The sequence below is a fragment of the Mirounga angustirostris genome, unplaced genomic scaffold (assembly GCF_029215605.1).
Source record: "Mirounga angustirostris isolate CCGP_5_RB_7025 unplaced genomic scaffold, mMirAng1.0.hap1 SCAF_1, whole genome shotgun sequence".
In the NCBI taxonomy this organism is placed as follows: domain Eukaryota; kingdom Metazoa; phylum Chordata; class Mammalia; order Carnivora; family Phocidae; genus Mirounga; species Mirounga angustirostris.
Genome location: NW_026991709.1, coordinates 89,587,516 through 89,610,259, shown reverse-complemented (window position 1 = coordinate 89,610,259; position 22,744 = coordinate 89,587,516). Strand labels below are relative to the sequence as shown.

At 34.5% G+C, this 22,744-nt stretch overlaps 1 protein-coding gene and 1 pseudogene across 2 annotated transcripts in view; both read left to right on the top strand.

The window, feature by feature from the left end:
• LOC129046582 (uncharacterized) overlaps positions 1 to 17,928 on the top strand; it is a 29,789-nt pseudogene extending 11,861 nt beyond the window's left edge. The window contains exon 2 of the transcript XR_008508217.1: positions 16,767 to 17,928. The product of XR_008508217.1 is annotated as an uncharacterized LOC129046582 (transcript). The remainder of the gene's footprint in view (positions 1 to 16,766) is intronic.
• NAALADL2 (N-acetylated alpha-linked acidic dipeptidase like 2) overlaps positions 1 to 22,744 on the top strand; it is a 1,210,813-nt gene that overhangs the window by 312,147 nt on the left and 875,922 nt on the right. The window lies entirely within an intron of this gene.

Below are 22,744 nucleotides of genomic sequence, written 5' to 3'. Positions count from 1 at the left end.
ATGACTAGTGTCTTTGAAAAATTTCAATTATTAGTTCCTATTATGCATCCAGTAAACATCAGCTACTGGAGTGCTGACTTTGTTTTTCTGGACTGGTGTAAAACATTTTTACAATCCATGGTTTAGAGTTGAGTTTTAAGGCTAGCTGACTTTTAAACAGAGTGGATTGTTGTATGCTATTTTTACTTCATCTCAGAACATGTGCGCCTCTATAATCTCGGCTTTGTGCCCAATCATCAGATAGCCTGTGAGCCCATGAGCCCATGTCAAAGATGTTAACCACAGTTGAGGCGAGCTGCTTTTGTGGCAAGCACCAGATTTTCTTTACAATTTTGCTCTTATACGAGAAAAGAATATCAATGCCTCTTGACTCCAGTCTCCCCTACTGATCCTTAATGTGCCAAGTTAAAATACTTACATAGTGGACAAGAAGGCAGCATGGGGATTTTCTGGCCCTCTTTCCTGCCAAATTGACAGGTTGCATTGCAGCAGGTGCACAGCAAAGCGATTAAGAATGTATAGGTTGACAAAACATGTGTGATATGACTGCAGGCAGTTTATGTGAATGACATGTCATGGCAAATATTGGCCTCAAGAGATTACACCTAGGGTTCTGGGGTATAAGGACAATCTACATGCATATAAAAGCATCACTGAGTTGGTGAGTGCTCAGAAAAAGTAACTTTGGGAGTCTGCATCAACGAAGTACATTGCAATTCAAGGTATATTTTTTGCTACTTAAATATTTTACAAATGTCCTATTTATATGAGGCGATGCAATAAGCATCTGTCTTGGGAGATGTGATTTTTTGACTGCTGAACAACTCATTCAGCTGCCAGGAGGACAGAGAGCCTGGTTTGTTAAAATTCATGATTGGAAAAAACAAAAAACAAAAACAAAAACAAATCCAATGTCGTCCAATTCATTTTAAGAACACATTGAGCCCTTGGTGTCAGCCTCACCTCTTCTAGGAGGGCTGACATTTTACGTGGAACAAAATAAACTTAATATAAGTGTTGTTGCCTTGCTCACTAATTTTCAGAAATATTCAGAAATCAGGAGTAAAAAAGTAGATTTTGATGACAAAATAATCATTCACTGTGTATGTGTGCACGAACATTTGCATAGAAATTTTCACAGAGATACCAACTTCTCAAAATCTTTCTGTGGACCATCAGTTGAGAGACCCCAGGTTAAGGAAATAGATTTCATCAAAGGAATTCATAATCCAGATGGCATTAAGATGATTTCTAAAGTCTTTTCTCTATCAAAAATTGTGTGATTCACTGGATGTCCTAATACATTCATGTTAAGACTTAATTAGCTTTTCCCCAGAGAAGCAAAAATATATATCCTAAGGAAAAAAATTTTGTGTCCCTTAACTGTGAGTAAAATAACTATAATTTGCAGTATAAAAATGTAATGCAAAGAATTTTCTGTACTTTTTGATCAGCACTTAAAAGCAATCTCAAAATAAAGTAACATATTGCCAGTGTGGATTAAGGTAGAGTGTTGCCTGTTTTTTATTTTATATGGACCATTAAAACTAATGTAAAAGTGCTATCTATAGATATAAATGCTTAGAAATAAAAATACTTTATAGTGCTTATATTAATATTTTAATGTTTGACTTTTCATTTCTAGTTCACTTAACAAGTGGATTAAAGGGAAATCCTGTGATCTTTTGGAAAAAATAAAATGTTATATTTTGAGGCTTATATAAAAATCCAGTATTTCAACCAGATTTATTTCTATCACATGTGTTGTAATATATACTATATATTCATTTTAATATAATCAGATATTAATGGCACACATAATCTTAGACTTCAGTAGTATGATACATTTTACACAAAAGTGTAAGAATCTCCTCTCTTCATCATGGTATGTGCAGAGGTAGGGAAGGATACTGAATAGGGTTTGAGTTCTTATCCTAAGACTCTATCAGAGTAAAACAATAAGAGAGACAAGACCCGTGAAAACAATTGTTGAGTAATTGAAGTTTTTATTTTTGTTTTTACTCTTCAGCTTATTTGCTACATTTCCTTTCTAATATAGCTAATCATCCTTTAGCCTCTTTCCCCTCTGTCCTTCCCATCTTATAACCTTCTTATGAAACTTCAGCATAAAATGATCCAACAAAATTCTTCACAGTAAAATGTTATATTTTTCTTGGTGGAATTGTAAGCATAAGAGTTTTTGTGTGATAGTATCTGCTCTTCATCCTTCAGAAATACAACATAGATGACATCTGTTGAGATTTAAAGTTAAGGTCTTATTTTACCGGCCTCCTTAATTTTTCCTCATTCACTGGGTCATACCTGGAATTCCCTGGCCTGAGAATCTTTATAGCAAAATGAATTCTATTGACTATGTTACTGATTTTTTTTTTTTTATCTTCTTCTGTTATATTGCATTTTAACAGTCATGTTTTGTAGGATGGCCCGAAGGGAGGTATTTTGGACGGGGGTCTTAGTTTTGTATTGTCTTAGGTCAGGCTGCTGTAAAGAAATAGCATAGGCTGGGTGCCTTAAATCCCATTGTTTCTCACAGTTCCAGAGACTGGGAAGGCCAAGATCAAGGTGCCTGCAGATTCCTCTCCTGATGAGAACCCTCTTCCTGGCTTGCAGATGGCTGCCTTTTCTTGTGTCCTCCCATGACAGAGGAGGAGAGATCAATCCTGTCTCTTCCTTTTCCTATAAGGACACTCATCAAATCATGGAGCCCTACCTTCATGAACTCAACTAAATCTAATTACTTCTCAAAGGTCCCACCCCAAATGCCATCATATTGAGTTTGGGCTTTGGCATATGAGTTTTGGGGCGGACACAGACATTCAGTCCATAACTTGTGCTGTTCCAACAAGCGACTTAGACTCTTCAACTTCTGTTTTCATATATTTTGCATCTATGCAGATACTCCTTTCCCTCCTTTCTCCATCAAATTTTGTATCTTGGTAATTCAGTACAACAGTTAGCAAAGTTATGAAGTTTATCAATGTATTCTTAGAGCTAAATTAAATTGCTCTCTTGTTATCTTGAATAGAGGCCTCCTTTTATAAATCAGCATATTGAGTAAATAGAGATTTCCTCAGCCTGTGCTCAGTTTTCAACTCTGCCAGTATTAGACATCCAGAAAAAGCCCCCTTGCACACAAAACAAACAATACCAAACCCAACAACAAAATAAAAATATCATTTTGAATATAACCATTTACTTCCAGGTTTAGTTTTATTACCTTTCAGCTTTGGTTTTGGGGATTCTTTTATTATAAATACATTTTCCTTAGGTTAAAGAGCCATAGCTTTTAGTGTTGATAGCTATCTTAAGTGTTTGAAGATACGTAATGTTGAATATAAATTAGAATTGTTAAGTAGAATTGCAAGGGGGAAGTACAAGAACCAATAAATAGTAGCTACAAGGCAAGAGGGTTTAGCTGAATGTAAAGAAGGACTTTTGTATGGTTTAAAGATGATGCGAGTTTTCTAAGAAAAACAGAAATTTACTATCATAAGACAGTGAATTCCTTATAAATAGATAGAGCCCAGCATTAAGTTGAATTACTACTAATGAGGAAGATATAAAAGAGACTCATGGCGTTACATATGATGATTTTAGGGTACTTCTAAAACCAAGAGTGTTCTATTGAAATGTTAGCACATATGTATACATTTGACAGGAAATCATCTTAAAGAAGAATACAAAGTAATATACTGGACCCTCAAATTTGGTTACTTAGCATTTGATTTTGAAATGACTTTGCAGTTAACTCTGAATATATAATAGAATGATAAATATGTAGGCACAATCTTAACAAGATATTCAAGAATAAAATTTATAAGATACTTTGATGAAAAACAGTATTTAAATGATTAAACATAATACTTGAACTGAGCATGTAGTGAATTGTTGATTGGTAGATGAGAACCTGGATAAAAGACTTCAACATATTAATGAAAAATTTTTTTTCCAAGTAAATCTTGATGTTATTATTATTTGCATCTTAATGGGATTGGACCAAACTGTTGAATTATTGTCCTTTAGGAAAATTTATGGCCTAGGCAGCAAAAACTTACCAAAATTGCAGGAAAGAACATGTTCCTGTGAAGAAATCTATATTGCAAAAACCTATGTGTCCTGGATTAAATGTTTAAAAGCACCTTAATTTCTAGGTCTTGCCTCCTGGGATAAAGTGTCTCATGTTACTCTACATCTAGTGTCTGTGATGATTGCTTACTCTATTTATAAGGACAAAATGACTCTAGCCTTTTTCTCTCTGGCAATAAGCTCAATATGTTCTTTTCTTTCTGTCCCTGTACAGCAAGTAAAGGTTCATTCTGGTTTTTCTCACCTTTTCCTTACCCCCACTCTCCTATTATTCATTAAAGAAGTCATACCTGATACCTGACTTTCTCATAATTAGTATGTTTTAGAAGACCTGTAAGATTAAAAAGTGGCCAGGTCGATGAAAGAGGAGCCGTGTGTTTGTTCTTCTTTATTAAAAGAATGCATAAAGAAGAGAACTCAGTGTGCAATGCCACACTTTCCTGCAGGCCTTTTGTTGCCTTCAATGTTTATATAAAATTCAGCATTACTATGGTTCTTCCATCTCAGTAAGCATATTTAGTTCAAGTTATTTTATGTAAGTATGTATGATAAAGATTTTTAGTTTTCCCAGCACAGGATAAGCCAAAACAGTATTGATTTTTTTTTCTTTTCTTTTCTTTTCTTTTCTTTTTTTTTTTTTGAGTTTGTGGAAGCATAAGTGGCCTTTCACCACACAATTAGAGCTTCCAAGGTATTTTATATATGGCCTTCTAAGTTTACTAATATATGCACTAAACACATGTCATTCTGTACTTTATTCATCTTTGTTAATGAGACTTACAGAATAAATAAAATATGTCTGTTTTATTAAGGAATACCTTAACTACATATAGACTGTATCTTTAATTGCAAAAATAAAAAAGAAACCCAATTTTGCTTCTTCTTAACCTTGTCAAAGTCATACTTCCTAGTTAATCCGCTTCACTGTAGATCAATCAACACCGTATACCCTTCAGTCTAAAGGCTGAAAGAATTAAGATCTTATTTTAATGACCTTGCCTTTAACATACGTATACTTAAATGGCTTCTGGCTATGGTCTCGTAACATGTTTTTCTGTTTGTTTTAGTTCCTGTATTTCTGGATTTTTTTTTTTCCTCTTGAGGTAACACTGCATTCACAGTTTTAAAATACAAATTATTTTCTTTTCCATATGGTTATTAAATTTCTATGTATTAAGTTCTTATATATCTAGCAATATATTCTGTATGATTGGTTCAAAGGAATTTTAAAAATCTATATTTTTAAATTCAAGTGAATGACAAGTTCATCATAATTTTTTTTTTTTTTTTTTTTTTGGTCTTCAGTTCTCATCCCACCAGCTACAACTCCATTTTTCTTACATCCTCCTAGCAAGGCTTCTTTAAATAATTGTCCCTGGTTGCTGCTTCCTATTTTTCCCTCCTACTTTATTTTAAGCCCACTCTTGTCAGGCATTTGCTCAGACCATTTACCCAAACTACTCTTATCTAAGTCACTTAAAACTTTCATCTCTAAATCCGTTAGTAAATTCTTAATCCTCATCCTACTTGATCTATGAGCAGCATTTGACAGTGTTGACTATTATTCCCTCCAACCATTTTTAGCCTTAGAGTATCACACTTTCTTGGTTTCCCTTTACTAGCCACTCCTTGGCAATCTGCTTTGCAGTTGATCCACTTAGACCCACTCTTAAAAAGTTGGAGTACCCAGGAGTCAGTCCTTGGTCCTCTCTGTTTTCCCTTCCTCTTCAGTGGTCTTTTATCAGCTCTATGTTAACAGCTTTCAACTCTCCATTGCCACTTCTGACCATTCTTCTGAACCCTAGACTCATATGCCCAATTATGTACTCAGCATCCCCACCTGGATATTTAACACATATCTCAAACTATGCTATACTTCTGATAGTCTCCCCCAAACTTGCTGTGGTATACCACATTTCAGTAGGAAGGAATTCCATTCTCCCAGTTGCCCAGCCTAAAAAAAGAAAGGCAAAGCATGAAACAACTCTTTTTTAGAGCCTACATTTAGTCCATTGGGAAATGATAATGTTTATGCCTTCAGAATACATTCAGAGTTTGACTACTTCTCCTTATTTCTACTCATACCACTGTGATCTCAATTAACATCCTCTCTTGTCTGCAGTATTTCACAGTGTCAGTCTGGTTTTGTGCTTCTATCCTTGGCCCCCTTACAACTATCATCAGCATAGTCACAGTAGCGGCCCTTGAATGTACCTGATATACTCCTACTTTAGGGCCCCTCTGTCTAGATTGTTCTCACAGACATCCACTTGGCTTGCTTCCTTCCCCTACTTTGCCTTTGCTCAAATGTTACTTTCTTAATCAGGTGTATTAGTTTCTTAGAGCTGCTGTAAGAAATTAGTACAAACTGGGGGGCTTAACACAACAAAAATTTATTCTCTCAGTTCTGAAAGTCAGAAATCTGAAATCAATGTGTTGATAGGTGTTTTAGTCTGTTTGGGCTGCTATAACAAAATACCATAGCATAGCTGGTTTATAAACAATATAAATTTACTTCTCTCAGTTCTGGTTGGGAAGTGTGAGATCAAGGCATGGGCAGATTCCTTATCCGGTGAGGGCCTGCTTTCCGGTTCATAGACAACTATCATCTTCTTGCTGAGGCCTCACAGGGCAGAATGGGTGAGGGATTTCTAATCCCATTCATGAGGCTCCACCCTCATGACCTAATCACCTCCCAAAGTCCAAATAGCTCCAAATACCATCACACTGGGGATCAGGCTTCAAGGTATGAATTTTGGTGGGGAGTGGGGCAGGGGAGGGCAGTAGAGGGAGATGCAAATATTCAGTCTGTAGCAGTAGGGTTGGTTAGTTCCTTCTGAAGGCTCTAGGGAGAATCCATTTCATGCCTCTCTTCCAGATTCTGGTGTCACTCCTTGGCTTGTAGCTGCGTAACTCCAGGCTCTGCCATCATCTTCATATGGCCTTTGTCTTTGTGTGACTATGCCCCAAATCTCCCTCTGCCTTTCTCTTATAAGGCATCTGTCATTGGATTAAGTGCCCACCCTAAATCCAGGATGATCCCATCTCAAGATCCATAACTTAATTACTTCTGCAAAGATCCTATTTCCAAATAAGGTCACCATCATATGTTCCAGGTGGACATATGTTTGGGGGTAGAGGAAACACCAATCAACCCACCTCACATGGCCTATCCTGACCATTTGTTCAAAAATTGTAATCTCCACTCCCCATTCTACCTTTTATATTAAGTCTTTTATACAAAATCTTTGGGACTAGATGTGTTTTGGAATTTAGGTTTTTTTTTTTTTTTTTTCCATTTTAGGAATATTATATGGTACATAGTATATATACTAGCCTTAGTATGGTTTTGGGCATCATCCCATTATTAAACACATTAATGTTTCTGCAGGGAAATATATGGCTATTTATATGATGAGATAAAGTATATATATATAACTTTACCTCAGTTCAGGTCAGATTTGGTTCCTCAATTCATTTGTGCCTAGCTTAAAAAAAACCTTTGCATCTTTTTGTTTATTACTTACTTGTTCATTATGTTGTCTGTTTATAATTTGTCTTCCATCTATCCAACTTGTACTCCATGAGGGCAGTGTCTTTGTCTGTTTTATTCCTGATATATCCCAAGCTCTTAGAATAATTATTGGCATATGGTAAGTGCTTAATAAATATTTGAACACCTAATGTTGCTTGTTTCAGAAATGTTCCTCTGGAAATTAGAGTCTGAGGAAACAAGAGGGGGAAAAAAAGATTTCAAAAGAGAAGGGAAAATGTTTAACCTATCTTTTGGATTTGCTGTTGCATCTCATTTCAGATGTGCCAGATTTGTTGAATGAACATTTGTAAATTAAATAATAGAATTATATAAACAGTTATACTCATTGAGAACACCTTTATAGTGATAAATTTTAGGCATGAGAACAATATTTGGTTCTTTTTTACCAAAGGTTTAATAGCTTTTGGGAAATAATTGACTTCTTGGATTTAGGGTGATATGAAATATATGATATTCCCTCTATATTTATGTTAGACATCTGAATTTCAAATTCCTTACTTGCTACTGACTTTCATAATCAACACAATTTCTTTCTCTGTGTCTTTGTGTGAGAATTCTTTTTTTTTTTTAAGATTTTATTTATTGTCAGAAAGAGAGAGTACAAGCAGAGGGAGCGGCAGGCAGAGGGAGAAGCAGGCTTCCTGCTGAGCAGGGAGCCCGATGTGGGGCTCGATCCCAGGACCCTGGGGTCATGACCCGAGCCAAAGGCAGACGACCTCCACCGGCTGAGCCACCCAGGTGTCCCTGTGTGAGAATTCTTAATAAAACTGCAAGAGTATTCAAACACTGTAGAGAACTTTATTTTTTTTAATTTTTAATTTTTGGGGAGAGAGAGAGAGAGTGTATGTGCCAGCAAGTGCCAGGGAAGGGCAGAGGGAGAGGGGAGGGAGAGAAAGCATCCTAAGCAGGCTCCATATCCAGCATGGAGCTCAATCCGGGGCCTCATCTCATGACCCTGAGATCATGACTTGAGCCGAAATCAAGAGTTGGAGGCCTAAGGGACTGAGCCACCCAGGTACCCCTAGAGAACTTTTCCTTTCCTTTTTCCTTTTTCCTTTTCTTCTCCCTTTCCCCTAACAGTATGTCCATGAAACAATTATTTAAACATGCACACACACACACACACACAATAAACAACATGCTATGGGATGTCTTTATATGTTGTAAATATTTGGTAAAGACCTAAGGTACTAATTGAAGATGACTGATTTTATCAGTCTTTTCAGTAGAATAGCCATATTCTCCTGATGCCAGATTCTACCTTCATGATTTGAACTACAAATGCAAATGTAAAAGCCATATTAATTTTTTCCCATGTATCTGGAAGACTGTTAAAGGATGAATGCTTCTAGATGTTGATAATAATCAAATTGAGTGATAAAAAAATTGACAGTTTCAATTGTATTTCAAATATAAGTCTCAGTTGGACTCCAGCTGACACTGAACTTCACCCATTCACTTCCCCTTATATATTATCATTTCATTTTTATTGAGTCTTTAAAAAGTTCTCTACTTCCTCTCCCTTCCTTTTACAGGTAAGCAAATACATAAACCCACCAACCAAATAGACAATAGACAAATACACAAACTATTTTGAACTAGACTTCTACTGTAATTACTAAACTATACCTTTGTCCTCAGTTAGTTCCAAAACCCTGATCCTGTAGCTTATATAAAGCGCTTCCAGTTACAAATCTGCTCTTTGCCTAAGCCCTATGCAGTCTGATTTCCCCTGCTAATAGTATTTTGGCAATGCCATGGGAAAGGTCACTAATTGTAAGACTAGAAGTTTGCTTCAAACATCTTTCTGTCTGGCAGCTCAATAACACTGAGCACTATAAGTGTCTAATTAATTAAACTTGATTTGGATCTTGGTTAATCTTCTGATCAGTGTCATCATCATTTAACTGAATACTAAAAGGTTGCTTCCTGAGCATCCATGATTATTGTTATATAGATTGATTAGTATCTTAATTAGTAGGCTACCATATACAGTCCTCAAATGTACCCTTGCTATTTATTTTCTGGGCTTAAGTAGAAAAAGCAGAAAGACTTGCACATTAATCTATTTAAATATATTTTGAGCACCTTTCATTGTTGTAGATGTGGGCACAGTGGTGAGCAATACATATGTCTCACGTGGAGCCTGCATTTTAATGGAATGTAACAGAAAGGAGATAGACAATTAACAAATAAAACTACACAAGTATGAGATTATATCAGCGGGTGATCAGTATTAAGAAAATATAATAGGGTCATGGGTCAGAGAGGGATCTTTAGATAGGATTGTCAGGGTGGCCCTCTTAGAGGATGCAGTATTTGATCTGAACCCTAAGTGATGGAAACCGGCAATGTGAAGAACATAGGAAAAAGTGTCCCTAGAAGAGAAAATTCCAAGAGCTAAGACTCTGAAAGTTTTTGAGGAAGAAAAAGAATGTCAGGGAATCTGGAATGTTGTGAACAAGGACAAAAAAAGCTATGAGACAATGAGGTGAAAGTGTAGACAGTGTCTGGGTAATAGAGGGTTTTGCAGCCTTAGCAGTTTGGATTAGATCTTAAGTATAATGGGAAGTCATTAGAAGGTTTAAAAAGTTAAGGCAGTGATATGAGCTGATTCACGTTCTGAAAAGATCACTCTGGCTTTGTGTGGAGAATAGAAGAAAAGGGGCAGTCCCCCCACCTCCGCCCCCGCCAAAAACAGTTTATCATATTTGTAGTTTGAAATGTAACATGTTGGAAAGCACAATGACCTGCTTTTGTATGTACCACTCATTGAGATTTAGCCCTTAGCACTTGGGCTATCACTTGGTAAGCATTCAATAAATATAACTAATGGTCTATAAATGCAGCATTGAATTAGCTTTTTTTTTTTTTCTTTAAAGGATATGTGCCCTGAACAAATGCATAACCAAATCACTTTTAAATGAATTTAAATGTGTTGTTTCTCAGAATATAGACTCACCTTTGTAAAGAAGCACATGAAAATAAATTTAAATGGTTATTATAATGGATTTTCATTCAATCCCTCAAATACTTGAGTGCTTAGCATGTGCTATATACTCTGCCAAAATAAATCAGATATGAACATTTTCTTCAAGAAGCTTGTATTAAAGTTCAAAGGCCCCCCCCAAAAAAAACATGTTTTTATGACTGATAAAATTTATTTTTATCAGTATTAACGATCTAATTACCTAGTCACAAAAAAATTTTTTTTAAAGATTGAGAGGGAACGGTGTGGGGGAGCAGCAGAGGGAGAGGGAGAGAGAGAAACCCAAGCAGACTCTGTGCTGAGCGGGGAGCCCCACACACGACTCCATCTCATGACCCTGAGATCATGCATGACCTGAGCCAAAACTAAGAGTCTGACACTCAACCGACTGTGCCACCCAGGAGCCCCACAAAAATTTGTTTTGAATTGTATTTAAAGACATGACGCATTTCATGTTTCCATTGGTACTTCTTTGACAAGTTCAGTTCTAAGTGAGAACCTGAAGCAGTTCTATATTTCCCTCAATTTACTTGATCTCTTCTATTTTATTTTGTAACACAATGTGACATTAATTTTTCTGTTCCTATATTTTACTCTTTGCAGTCATTTTTCTGCATAATTTTTATGTTTAAAATTATAAAAGACTTGGGCGCCTGGGTGGCTCAGTTGGTTAAGCGACTGCCTTCGGCTCAGGTCATGATCCTGGAGTCCCAGGATCGAGTCCCATGTCGGGCTCCCTGCTCGGTGGGGAGTCTGCTTCTCCCTCTGACCCTCCCCTCTCTCATGCTCTCTCTCACTCTCTCTCTCCAATAAATAAACAAAATCTTTAAAAAAAAATTATAAAAGACTTAAAGGGATGGTATCATGTGCAATTTTGCTATCTGCTGCCATCATCGCCATTTTCTTTTTTTATTGTCATTTTCTATATTGAATGCATTATCCCCTATACAAGTAAAAAAATAAAAAATAAAAAAATTATCCTTCCCTTCCCTTCTTGTATCACTTTCAACTTTCAATCATGTAGTTTTTTTGTTTTGTTTTTTTTAAGATTTATTTATTTGTGAGAGAGAGAGCAAGAGATCACAGGGGGCAGGGGCAGGGGGAGAAGGAGAGGGAGAGAGAATTTTAAGCAGACTCCAGGCTGAGTGCAGAGTCCGACAACATGGGGCTCGGTCTCAGGTCTCTGAGATCATGACCTGAGTTGAAACCAAGAGTTGGACACTCAACTGACTGCACCACACAGATGCCCCTCATTCATGTTGTCTTGATTGCTGAATTTGTTTTACTTTATTTCAGAATGTATTTATTTTCATGTATTATTTTTCATATTTACATCTATTTTTTCAGGACTAATTTTTGAGATTTGCATAGGGTTTATTTATAACTAAAAATAATTATTTACATTTTGTTCTGTTATTTCAACATCAAGCAGTTTATACTTTCATATTATGATGGTGATTTTGTTTCATTATTTTATCTCCCAAGTAGTTAGAGAATAAATTTAATTATACTGAATAGAATGTGTTTAACATACCTTGCATATATTACAAATACACTCTGTTGTCTTCTCACACAAATACATTTGCCCCCAAAATCTTTATAGACCATGTTTAAGTAGTTTGTGGTGTTTAGTAACACAGAAGCAGAATTTGAGGTAAGCCTGCTTTTTGTTTCAAGCATAGATAATTGGAGGGATTTTTCTTTTGTCTTGAAATTCATAAATGTGCAGTGATGGTGCTACTCTCAATTGCTTCATTTCAGGAGGGAACTTGGGCATTTAAATCTATACATTCAGGTCCTTCTGAAATTTGGAGAGGGTAATTTCATAGATTTTTTTCCCTTTTTTATGGTTCTCCTTGAATTTCTATTATAAGTAGGTTTGATCTTCTTATACACCTTTAGTTTTTGCAAGCAAAAAACTGGCATGGGGTTGGCAACATGCAGTAAAGTGCCATTGGCGGTATGATAGAAACACCAGGCACAGTAGCATCTTGGCTATAGTATGGGATATTCATCATACTATGAACATCACAGGAAATCTGTCAGTGTACAGAGAGACAACTTAGAAGAAAAAATTCTATTTCTGAGTATGCACATTGTTTTAACTCTGTACCTATCTTCCATATTTTTGGAAATAATAAAATACAATGTAAGCAGATAACACTCCAATCTTTGACCAAACTTACTGACAAAAGTCAGATGTTTGAGAAAATTCTGCAGTGTAAGAAACTGCATAGAGATATTCTGCTATCCCTGCTGAGTCAGAGCTATGGTATGCATATGAAGCATTTCTATCAAGAGATTAAAAAATAATACATTTTCATTCACAGTTAAAATAAGATTTAATAGAATAGTGCATCATAGAAATTAAAGCAAGCAGTAATAGAAATATAACAATGTATGATCAGAAATAATTTTTGGAATAAAAATGATGCTTTCAAATTTTTGCTTGCTCTAGCCACTGGCATTTGAAATGGTCTTTGGTACTTCCTTGAATCGATGCTTCCAACTGGAGCCAGTGAACAACAGTGAAAAATAATCCATCTGTGCAGTCTGGTGGATTCATGTTTTGTCTATTCTCATCTTCAACTTCTTTGAGTGAAGAGATTTTTGTGGAAATCAACCAAAGCCTACTCCACTTATTTCTCGGGCAAAATAATTTAGAAGTGGCTCAGAAGATTGACCCACAGTGTTTTCTTTAGCCTAGTTCCACTACTGTTGAAAGGCTTTGATGTTTCTGGCTTAGGAATGGCACCGTTTCTTGGTTTGGGGCCCACATGTAAGGTTTCTTTTATTCTTATATACCAGTATTCATTTTTAATGGGCATATGGAACAGGGGAGACTAGACACCTGTGCACATATATAAACATCTGGAAGTCTCAATTTGAATTAATTTTAGCAATATAAACACTCATTTTCAAATTTAAAAATCTGGCAAGAGGCACAGCAATCCAATATGATATGTTTGCATTAAAATTACCATAGAATCCAATTAAGATATTGAAGTAATATGGTAAAGTCTAGGAAATATTGCCTCTTAAAACTCAGAAATAGTTCCATGAAGCCTAGCAGCATTATGCTGTTTTTCTCTTCTGGACTGGCAGTATCTTAATATTTAAATGATATCAAATCCAAAGCAAATGATGATGTTTATGAATATATTGATTGTATGTAGTTTGAGGCAAGAGTCAGTGATGTTATAGGCACAGTAAATGAGGACTACACATTTACAGAGCTTGGTGGTGAGGGTAGTGCATCCAAAATGCATTGTTTAGGAACTTGGCTGATTTTATTTTGTCCATCAGGACTTTATACTATTGGCTGAATTATTGAAATTATAGTAGGAGGTTTTTTTTTCTTTTATGGATTATGATTATGAAGAATATTGTAGCTCCTATTTCACAGAACCAAGTTTGTTTTTTACTGTTACTTTATTGTTAAATCAGCTCACTGGATTTAAATTCAAAAGCATGATATTATAGAATAATATCAATCAGACTGATATTTGAAGGACCAGTTGAGGCTGGACAAAAAAAAAAGGTAGAATCAGAAAGTAGAAAGATAAAATAGGAAATTGTTCAATTATTACAGTAAACTAGACCACTGTTATCAGTGAGGGCATCAGTCTTTCGTTCAAATAGCAGACTTTCACTTCATTCCTTGTTGATTAAATATCTTCCCTCTTTGCAACCTTCAGTGTTGCTTGTCTGTAGCTTTTATTATAGCCAAAGTTGTCGATTTACATTAAGAGAAAAGGATGGACTTGCTTCTTTTCAAACATGATCCTAAGAGAGAATCTGGCATTTGAAAAATCTGAATTAGGGACACCTGTCATTTGTGGCATTTTTTTTATCAAGTTTACCAGCCTTGCTCTGAACATTTGTATTCTGTGCTTCTGTTCTATTGTCTAGGAGTAACTAACATAAATATGTAATTATATGTTTGTTTTATTGTAATTTCAAAATACTCTATTATTATGGTACTGTTTGAATTGTGTTTACTATATCAACATAAACATATAAATTGAGTCAAATTATTTGCTTGGTTAACTGTAAACCACAAGTTATTACAGTGTTGTCAGTTTCAAAATGTTGCGTGACAATAAAAGCATTTGATTCCCTTTGTTTAGACTTGAACCTCAAAAGCTTTGTAATTATTTCCTTTAGTATATTAGGCACAACTTTTGGAGGAGCAGTGGACATATACGGTAGCACCATTCAAGGGCCTCACATAACTATTTCAGCATGCTTTATAATTCCCAAAGCGGCTTGTGGCTTATTTGTAGTTAGTCACTTCTGTTAAATTCCAAAGTAATTTTTTCCCTTCACCTAAACCTCTGACTTATCCAACATTCACAAAAACAACTCTAAAGTTAGAAAATTTCAGGTATTTTTATTTAAAAAAATTAGCATTCCTCATGATGCTTCTCTACTTTGAGTTTTCATTAGATAACCCAATCATACTTTAAACTGCTATTAGTCTATTAGGCAATGAAATTGTTGATAAACCTTGCTATTTTATAATCTTTTTTTTAACTGCTTCTCTTCAGAGTTTTAAATAAAGATAAGCTAAAGGATGTGGGATTTATCTAGCTTCCTTAGCCATCTGATTCTACCACCTGCCTTTAGTTTCCTGCTGACCACCATTGTCTGCCCTGTGTGTGCCTTTCTCTTCATTCCTCATCTTTGCTTCTCTGCTTCTAGTGAATGAAAAGGGCAAATTTAAATTCAGATCCAACATTCAGAGCCAGAAGACACAGAATATTTCATTTTATAATCCATGCATTAAAAAAACATTGCATTAATAATTGACAAGACATAACTGAATTACCTTGCATTTCCATGAAAGAAGAAAAGAAGCCTCCCAGGAATTCAATTGATTATTTTAATTGTTTTTTTTTTTCCTGATTTTACAATACTCTTCCTCTTGTATACCTGTATTTAACTAAGAACAACATCCATGTGATTATGTGAGAAATCTCTGTCAAATGGGTAAAAGGACATTCTTCTTAATGCTAAAGCAACTGTGAAAGAAGTCTCTTTTCAGTTTAATGCAAATGCAAAAGCAAGTCTCTCTGGGGACTGGCAGCTCAGGTGTGGGTGTGTGATATTTTCCCATTATTAATGTTTCTGAAAAGAAATGAATAGAGAGAAGTTCACTATAGCATTCTCCATATGAGCCCAGGCCATGATTTCATACTGCATATGAGCTAGAGATCATGAATGTCCTTAAGATATTATACCCTTACTATCTAGAACATGGTCTGTAACAACTAAGACAATAATACTAATATTCTATTGTAGTATAGTAAAACAGAAGATGAATATAGGAACAAAGAAAAATATTTTTTTCTTTTATACTAGGCATTCTTTAGTTGAAATTATAATCCATTTTTAATGCGGGCCAGGGTAAGTTTATAATGAAGAATCTCATATATCACTCATTCATTGAGTAAGTAGTAGTTAATGAGCTCCTATTACATGGCTCCAGAAGATACCAAAATAAATAGAGACTGTCATCATCCTAGATAGGTTCAAAATCTAGTCTCAAAGACCTGTAAATAAAATTAGCATGAAAGTGGCTATATGAAATTAGTATTTTCATTGGGAAAGCTGAAGAAATAACTATTAAGGTAGAGCTTTAAAGATAAAAAATGCAGTTTTACATAGAAAGAATGTTTCAGAATGAAAACATGATGTGAATAAAAGCAGAGAAATGTGGAAGAGTACCATGGTTAAGGGAATAATAAAATGCCCGGTGTGGCTGAAAGTAATTTGCCTGGGAAGCAGTGGTTAAGGAAAGGCCAAACCAAAGTCGTGAAGACCAAATTCTTTATATGCCACCAAATCCTTGCTAGACTGTACATAATATCAGATAGTATTTGTTTATATTATCATTCAGCAGGTTATAGGGAGTTATATATTAACTAACTCCTGCTTTATCTTGAATCTGTGAACAGTAATTACTAAGTAAATATAAGAGAACCAAAGATTGATATCTTTGATATCTTTATTATCTTTATATATAAGAAATCAATTACTTGGGGAATTCAGTTATTCAAAAGTATTTTCTCGATTCTTTGACTCTTGCCCGGCTGTGTGCTCTGAGACCAGCGCCCCGCCAAGGCATGCCCCCTGGATCGGGCCATTGGCTTCCTCGTGGCCATCTTCCATAAGTACTCAGGCAGGGAAGGCAACAAGAACAGGCTGAGCAAGGAGCTGAAGGCAGTGATCCAGGAAAACTCACCATTGGCCCAAAGGGGCAGGATGCTGACTTTGCAAGCTGATGGAAGACCTGTATGTGAGAAAGGACCAGGTGGTAAACTTCCGGGAATATGTCACCTTCCCTGGGGGCCTTGGCTTTGATCTACAATGATACCCTTAGGGCTGAAAATAAATCAGGAAGGTGGAGACACCCACTATCTGGACTGCCTAAGTTAAATCCAGTGGTGGGTAATTGTTCAATAAATACCTTTTCTTGGTCAAAAAAAAAAGGTATTTTCTGATCATTACTTAATTGATACTATCTCTTGGAGATACTATTTTTCTATTAAATAAGAAAATAAGAATTTTTTTCTGTTATCATAAGAGAATGTCTTTTTTAAATATTCAATTTCTGGGCAATACCAGTAAATGGAAACTAGAAATATTGTAAATGAATTCCATGATACCACCAATCAAGAGTTTTACCCAGAAATTCAAAGGTAGCTTCAATATAAATTAATCTTATAATGTAATATTTCACTTATTGGAATACAAATTTAGTAATGTTAATCATTCCTAATAAAATTGAGAGTGGTAAAATATTTTTGGCATATTAAGACACACACTAAAACTATAAAGATATTAGATACAAAGGGCAAGAACTAAACTAGGATTCCTGTTATTACTAAGAAAAATTGCTTTCTCAATTTTATTAAGGAAATGAGATATGAAAGAGAAATGAATAATATAGAAAGAGGGGAAATAAAAGTATGATTATTTGTATGCAACATATTTTTTTCCTAGTAAGTCCCAAGGCATATACTTAGGTGGCTCAAAAAGAACAACATCAACAGAATGAAAATTCAAAACCATTGCTATGTTCCTGCCATCTGTATGTTAAAAAAAATTCTAAAAACAACAACAAAGTTAACAATTTGGAAATAAACTTAGGAGGATATATATAGGTTCTTTAAATAAAATGTTAAACAATAATTTTATATATTTAATTTTGATCAAAAAGTCAATAGTTGCTTAGAAGTTTCAGGGCCAAAAAAAAAAAAAAAACCCACCAGATAGGACTATTAAAGAAAATACAAAGGGAAAAAAAATATTGATGAAACTATAAAACTAGTTCAACCAGATATTAAAGCATTTACAAGACACCAACAAATAAAATATTATGTAACTGGCACAAGAACAGTCAAACTAGTAGAATTTAATAAACTACCCCAAATTAGATGCTATTATAGATCAAATGGACAAAAGTAGAATTACAATATTGGTTATTTTGGAATTGGGATTTAACTCCTAGTTTTCCAAAATAATTTCAGATTCATTAAGGAGTTAATTATTGTTTGATCTACAAGAAATAGAAACTAAAATAAAAATGAAATAGCATATTTGCCTACCAAATTAGTAAATAAATGCAACATAATACACTTGTGGTAGTTAGGATAAATGAAACGTCCACATTTCTAGAAGGAATGTAAGTTCATATAGGCATTTTGGAAGACAGTTTTGCAGTGTACATCAAAAGATTTAAAAGTTTGGGATGCCTGGCTGGCCCAGTCAGTAGAGCATTTGACTCTTGATCTCAGGGTTGCAAGTTCAAGCCCCACGTTGTGGTAGAGATTACTTAAAAATAAAATCTTAAAAAAAAAAACAAAAACCAAAAACAACTTAAAATTTCATGTTAACATTAACCAGTACTTCTGATGACCTAACGAAAGATCTTAGTTTAGAAATAAATTTTTATGTACAGGGTAGGGTAGTATTATTTTTATGTCATAGAATTATCTGTAATATAATCTAAAATATACTATATGCTTTCAATTAAATTAAAAATCATAAAAAATAATTGAAGGAAATATGACAAAATTTTAAGAGATTACATTTGCAGTGGAATCCTTGACTTTTTTTTAATTGCATAAGATTTTTGTATATGTATACTTTTTTTTTTTACAATTATTATATGTTACTCTTAAAATCAGGAAAAATTTTACTAAAACTGTAGAAAAATTAATAGAACAATTAATAACTATAAAAACTGTAAAAATTAATAGAATACTTAACAAGAGAAATGGACTTTGAATTTATGGGGAGGGGTGGCTAAAGAAATAACTTTTAAAGTCAGATTAAATATCAGATACATCATTATCAAAAGAAAAACACTAAAAACAAATTTTTAGTTCTGAGAATATAAAAACAAAATGTAGACAACAAAATGAGTAAAGATTAAATATATGTGATAGGAGGTTTAATATATATGAAATATTAACCTTTTCTCAAAAATATGTGAGAAATGTAGTAAATATTTCAACCAATATATACATAAAGGCCATGAACAGACAATTCACAAAAAAAGAAATAAAAAAAAGCATATGGACATCTTCAGCCTGGTTGATAATCAAACAAATGGAAATTACAACAGCTAGAAAGTCTCATTTTTCATATATCTTTTTTATTTTTTAAGTTTTTAAAATTCCAGTATAGTTAACATAGTGTTATATTAGTTTCAGGTGTACAATATAATGATTCAACAGTTCTATATATTACTCAGTGCTCATAATGGTAAGTGTACTCATTAATCCCCATCACCTATTTAACCCATTCCCCCCACCCACTTCCCATCAGTTTGTTCCCTATAGTTAAGAGTCTGTTTCTTGGTTTGTCTCTTCTCTCTCTCTCCCTCCCTCTCTCTCTCTCTCTCTCTTTTTTCCCTTTGCTTGTCTGTTTTATTTTTTTAAATTCTGCATTTAAGTGAAATCATATGGTATTTGTTTTTTTCTGACTGACTTATTTCCCTTACCATTATACTCTATATCTTCATCCCTGTTGTTGCAAATGGCAAGATTTTATTTTTGATGGCTGAGTATTATTCCTATATATATATAAATAATATGCGCACACACACACACATATATGTACATACCACATCTTCTTTATCTATTCATCTATCAATGGACACTTGGATTGCTTCTATAATTTGGCTATTGTAAGCAATGCTGCTATAAACATCGGGGTGCATATCCCTTTGATTAGTGTTTTTGTATTTTTTGGGTAAATACCCAGTAGTACAATTACTGGATCTTAAGGTAGTTCTATTTTTAACTTTTTTTTTTTTTAAGATTTTATTTTTAAGTAATCTCTATACCCAAAATGGGGCTTGAACTCACAACCCCAAGATCAAGAGTTTTATGCTTTACTGTCTGAGCCAGCCAGGTGCCCCTATTTTTAGCTTTTTGAAGAACCTCCATACTGTTTTCCACATTGGCTGCACCAATTTGCACTCCTACCAAGAGTGCATGAGGATTCCTATTTCTCTACAACCTTTCCAACACTTACTGTTTCTTGTTTTGTTGATTTTAGCCATTCTGACAGGTGCGAGGTGATATCTCATTGTGGTTTTGATTTGCATTTCCCTGATGATGAGTGATGTTGAGCATCTTTTCATGTGTCTGTTTTACCATCTGGGTGTCTTCTTTGGAGAAATGTCTATTCATGTCTTCTGCCTATTTTTTAATTAAATTATTTCTTTGGGGGGATGTTGAGTTATATAAGTTCTTTATATATTTTGGATACTAATATCAGAGATGTCACTTGCAAATATATTTTCCCATTCAGTAGATTGCCTTTTTGTTTTATTATTTCCTTCACCGTTCAGAAGCTTTTAATTTTGATGAAATACCAATAGTTTATTTTTGCTTTTGTTTCCCTGGTCTCAGGAAAGCTATCTGGAAAAGATTGCTATGGTCAGTGTCGGAGAAATTATTGCCAGTGTTCTCTTCTGGGATTTTTATAGTGTCATGTCTCACATTTAGGCTCTTAGTCCATTTTGAGTTTATCTTTGTGTATGGTGTAAGCCAGTGGTCCAGTGCCATTCTTTTGCATGTAGCTGTCCAGTTTTCCCAACACCATTTGTTGAAGAGATTCTTTCCCGTTGCACGTTCTTGCCTCCTTTGTTTTTGTTTTGTTTTAAAGATTTTATTTATTTATTTGTCAGAGAGCACAAACAGGGGGGAGCGGCCGGCAGAGGGAGAAGCAGGCTCCCTGCTGAGCAAGGTACCAATGTAGGACTCAATCCCAGGTCCCTGGGATCGTGACCTGAACCTAAGGCAGATGCTTAACTGACTGAGCCACCCAGGCATCCTTTGCCTCCTATGTTAAAGGTTAATTAACCATATAATTGTGGATTTATTCCTGCGCTTTCTCTTCTATTTATCTTATGTGTCTATATTTGTGCCAATACCATACTGTTTTTATTATTACAGCTTTGTATTATAACTTGAAACTTGGAATTCTGATACCTCCATCTTAGTTTTTCTTTTTCAAGATTGTTTTGGCTATTCGAGATCTTCTTTGGTTCCACACAAATTTTAGGATTTTTTGTTCTAGTTCTGTGAAAAATGTTGTTGGTATTTTGATAGGAATTGCATTAAATCTGTAGATTGCTTTGGGTAATGTGAACATTTTAACATTTGTTTTTCCAATCCATGAGCAGGGGATATCTTTCTAATTGTTTGTGTTATCTTCAATATTTTTAATTGGTGTTTTATAGTTTTCAGAGTACAGGTCTTTTACTTCCTTGGTTAAGTTTATTCCTAGGTATTTTACTGTCTTTGGTGTGATTGTAAATGCGATTGCTTTCCTACTTTCTGTTGCTTCATTATTCATATATAAAAATTCAGTTGATTTCTGTATATTGATTTTGTATCCTGCAAACTTACTGAATTCATTTATCAGTTCTAGTAGTGTTTTTGGTGGAGTCTTTAGGGTTGTGAATATATAGTAGTATGTAATCTGCAAATAGTAAAAAATTTACTTTTTCCTTACCAATTTGGATGCCTTTTATATCTTCCTCTTGTCTGATAGCTGTGGTTAGGACTTCCAGTACTATGTTAAATAATAGTGGTGAGAGTGGACATCTACTGTGTTAGGAGAAACACTAATTTTTTCACCACTGAGTGTGATGTTAACTGTGGGTTTTTCATATATGGCCTTTATTATTTTGAGAATGTTTTCTCTAATCCTAAATTGTTGAGGGTTTTTATGATGAATGGATGTTCTACTTTGCCAAATGCTTTTTCTGAATCTATTGAAATGATCATATATTTTTTATCCCTTCTTTTATTGATGTGATATATCACATTGATTGACTTGAGAATATTGAATCGTCCTTGCATCTCACATGTAAATCCCACTTGATTGTGGTGAATGATTTTTTTTAATATATTGTTGTGTTCAGTTTGCTAGTATTTTGTTAAGGATTTTTGTATCTATGTTCATCAGAGATGTTGGCCTGTAGTTTCCCTTTTTTTTTTTTTTTTTTTTGTAGTGTCTTTATCTGGTTTTGGTATTGGAGTAATGTTGGCTTCATAGAATGAAGCTTATAACAGCCTTTGCTGCATCTCAAAGATTTTGGGCCATTGTGTTTTCATTTTTATTTGTCTCCCTGTATTTTTTAATTTCCTCTTTGCTTTCTTGGTTGATACATTCATTGTTTAGTGACATGGTATTGAACCTCCATGTATTTGTGTGTTTTCCAAATTTTTTTCTTGTGGTTGATTTCTAGTTTCATAGCACTGTGGTCATAAAAGATGCGTAGTAAGACTTCGATCTATTTAAATTTGTTGAGACTTGTTTTGTGGCCTGGTATGTGAACTATTCTGGAGAATGTCCCATGTGCACTTGGAAAGAATGTGTATTCTGCTGTTTTAGGATGGAATGTTCTGAATATATCTGTTAGATCCATCTGGTCCAATGTGCTATTCAAAGCCACTGTTTCTTTGTTGATTTTCTGTTTAATGATCCATCCATTGATATAAGTTGGGTGTTGACATCCCCTACTATTATTGTATTACTATTGATTATTTTCTGTATGTTTGTTG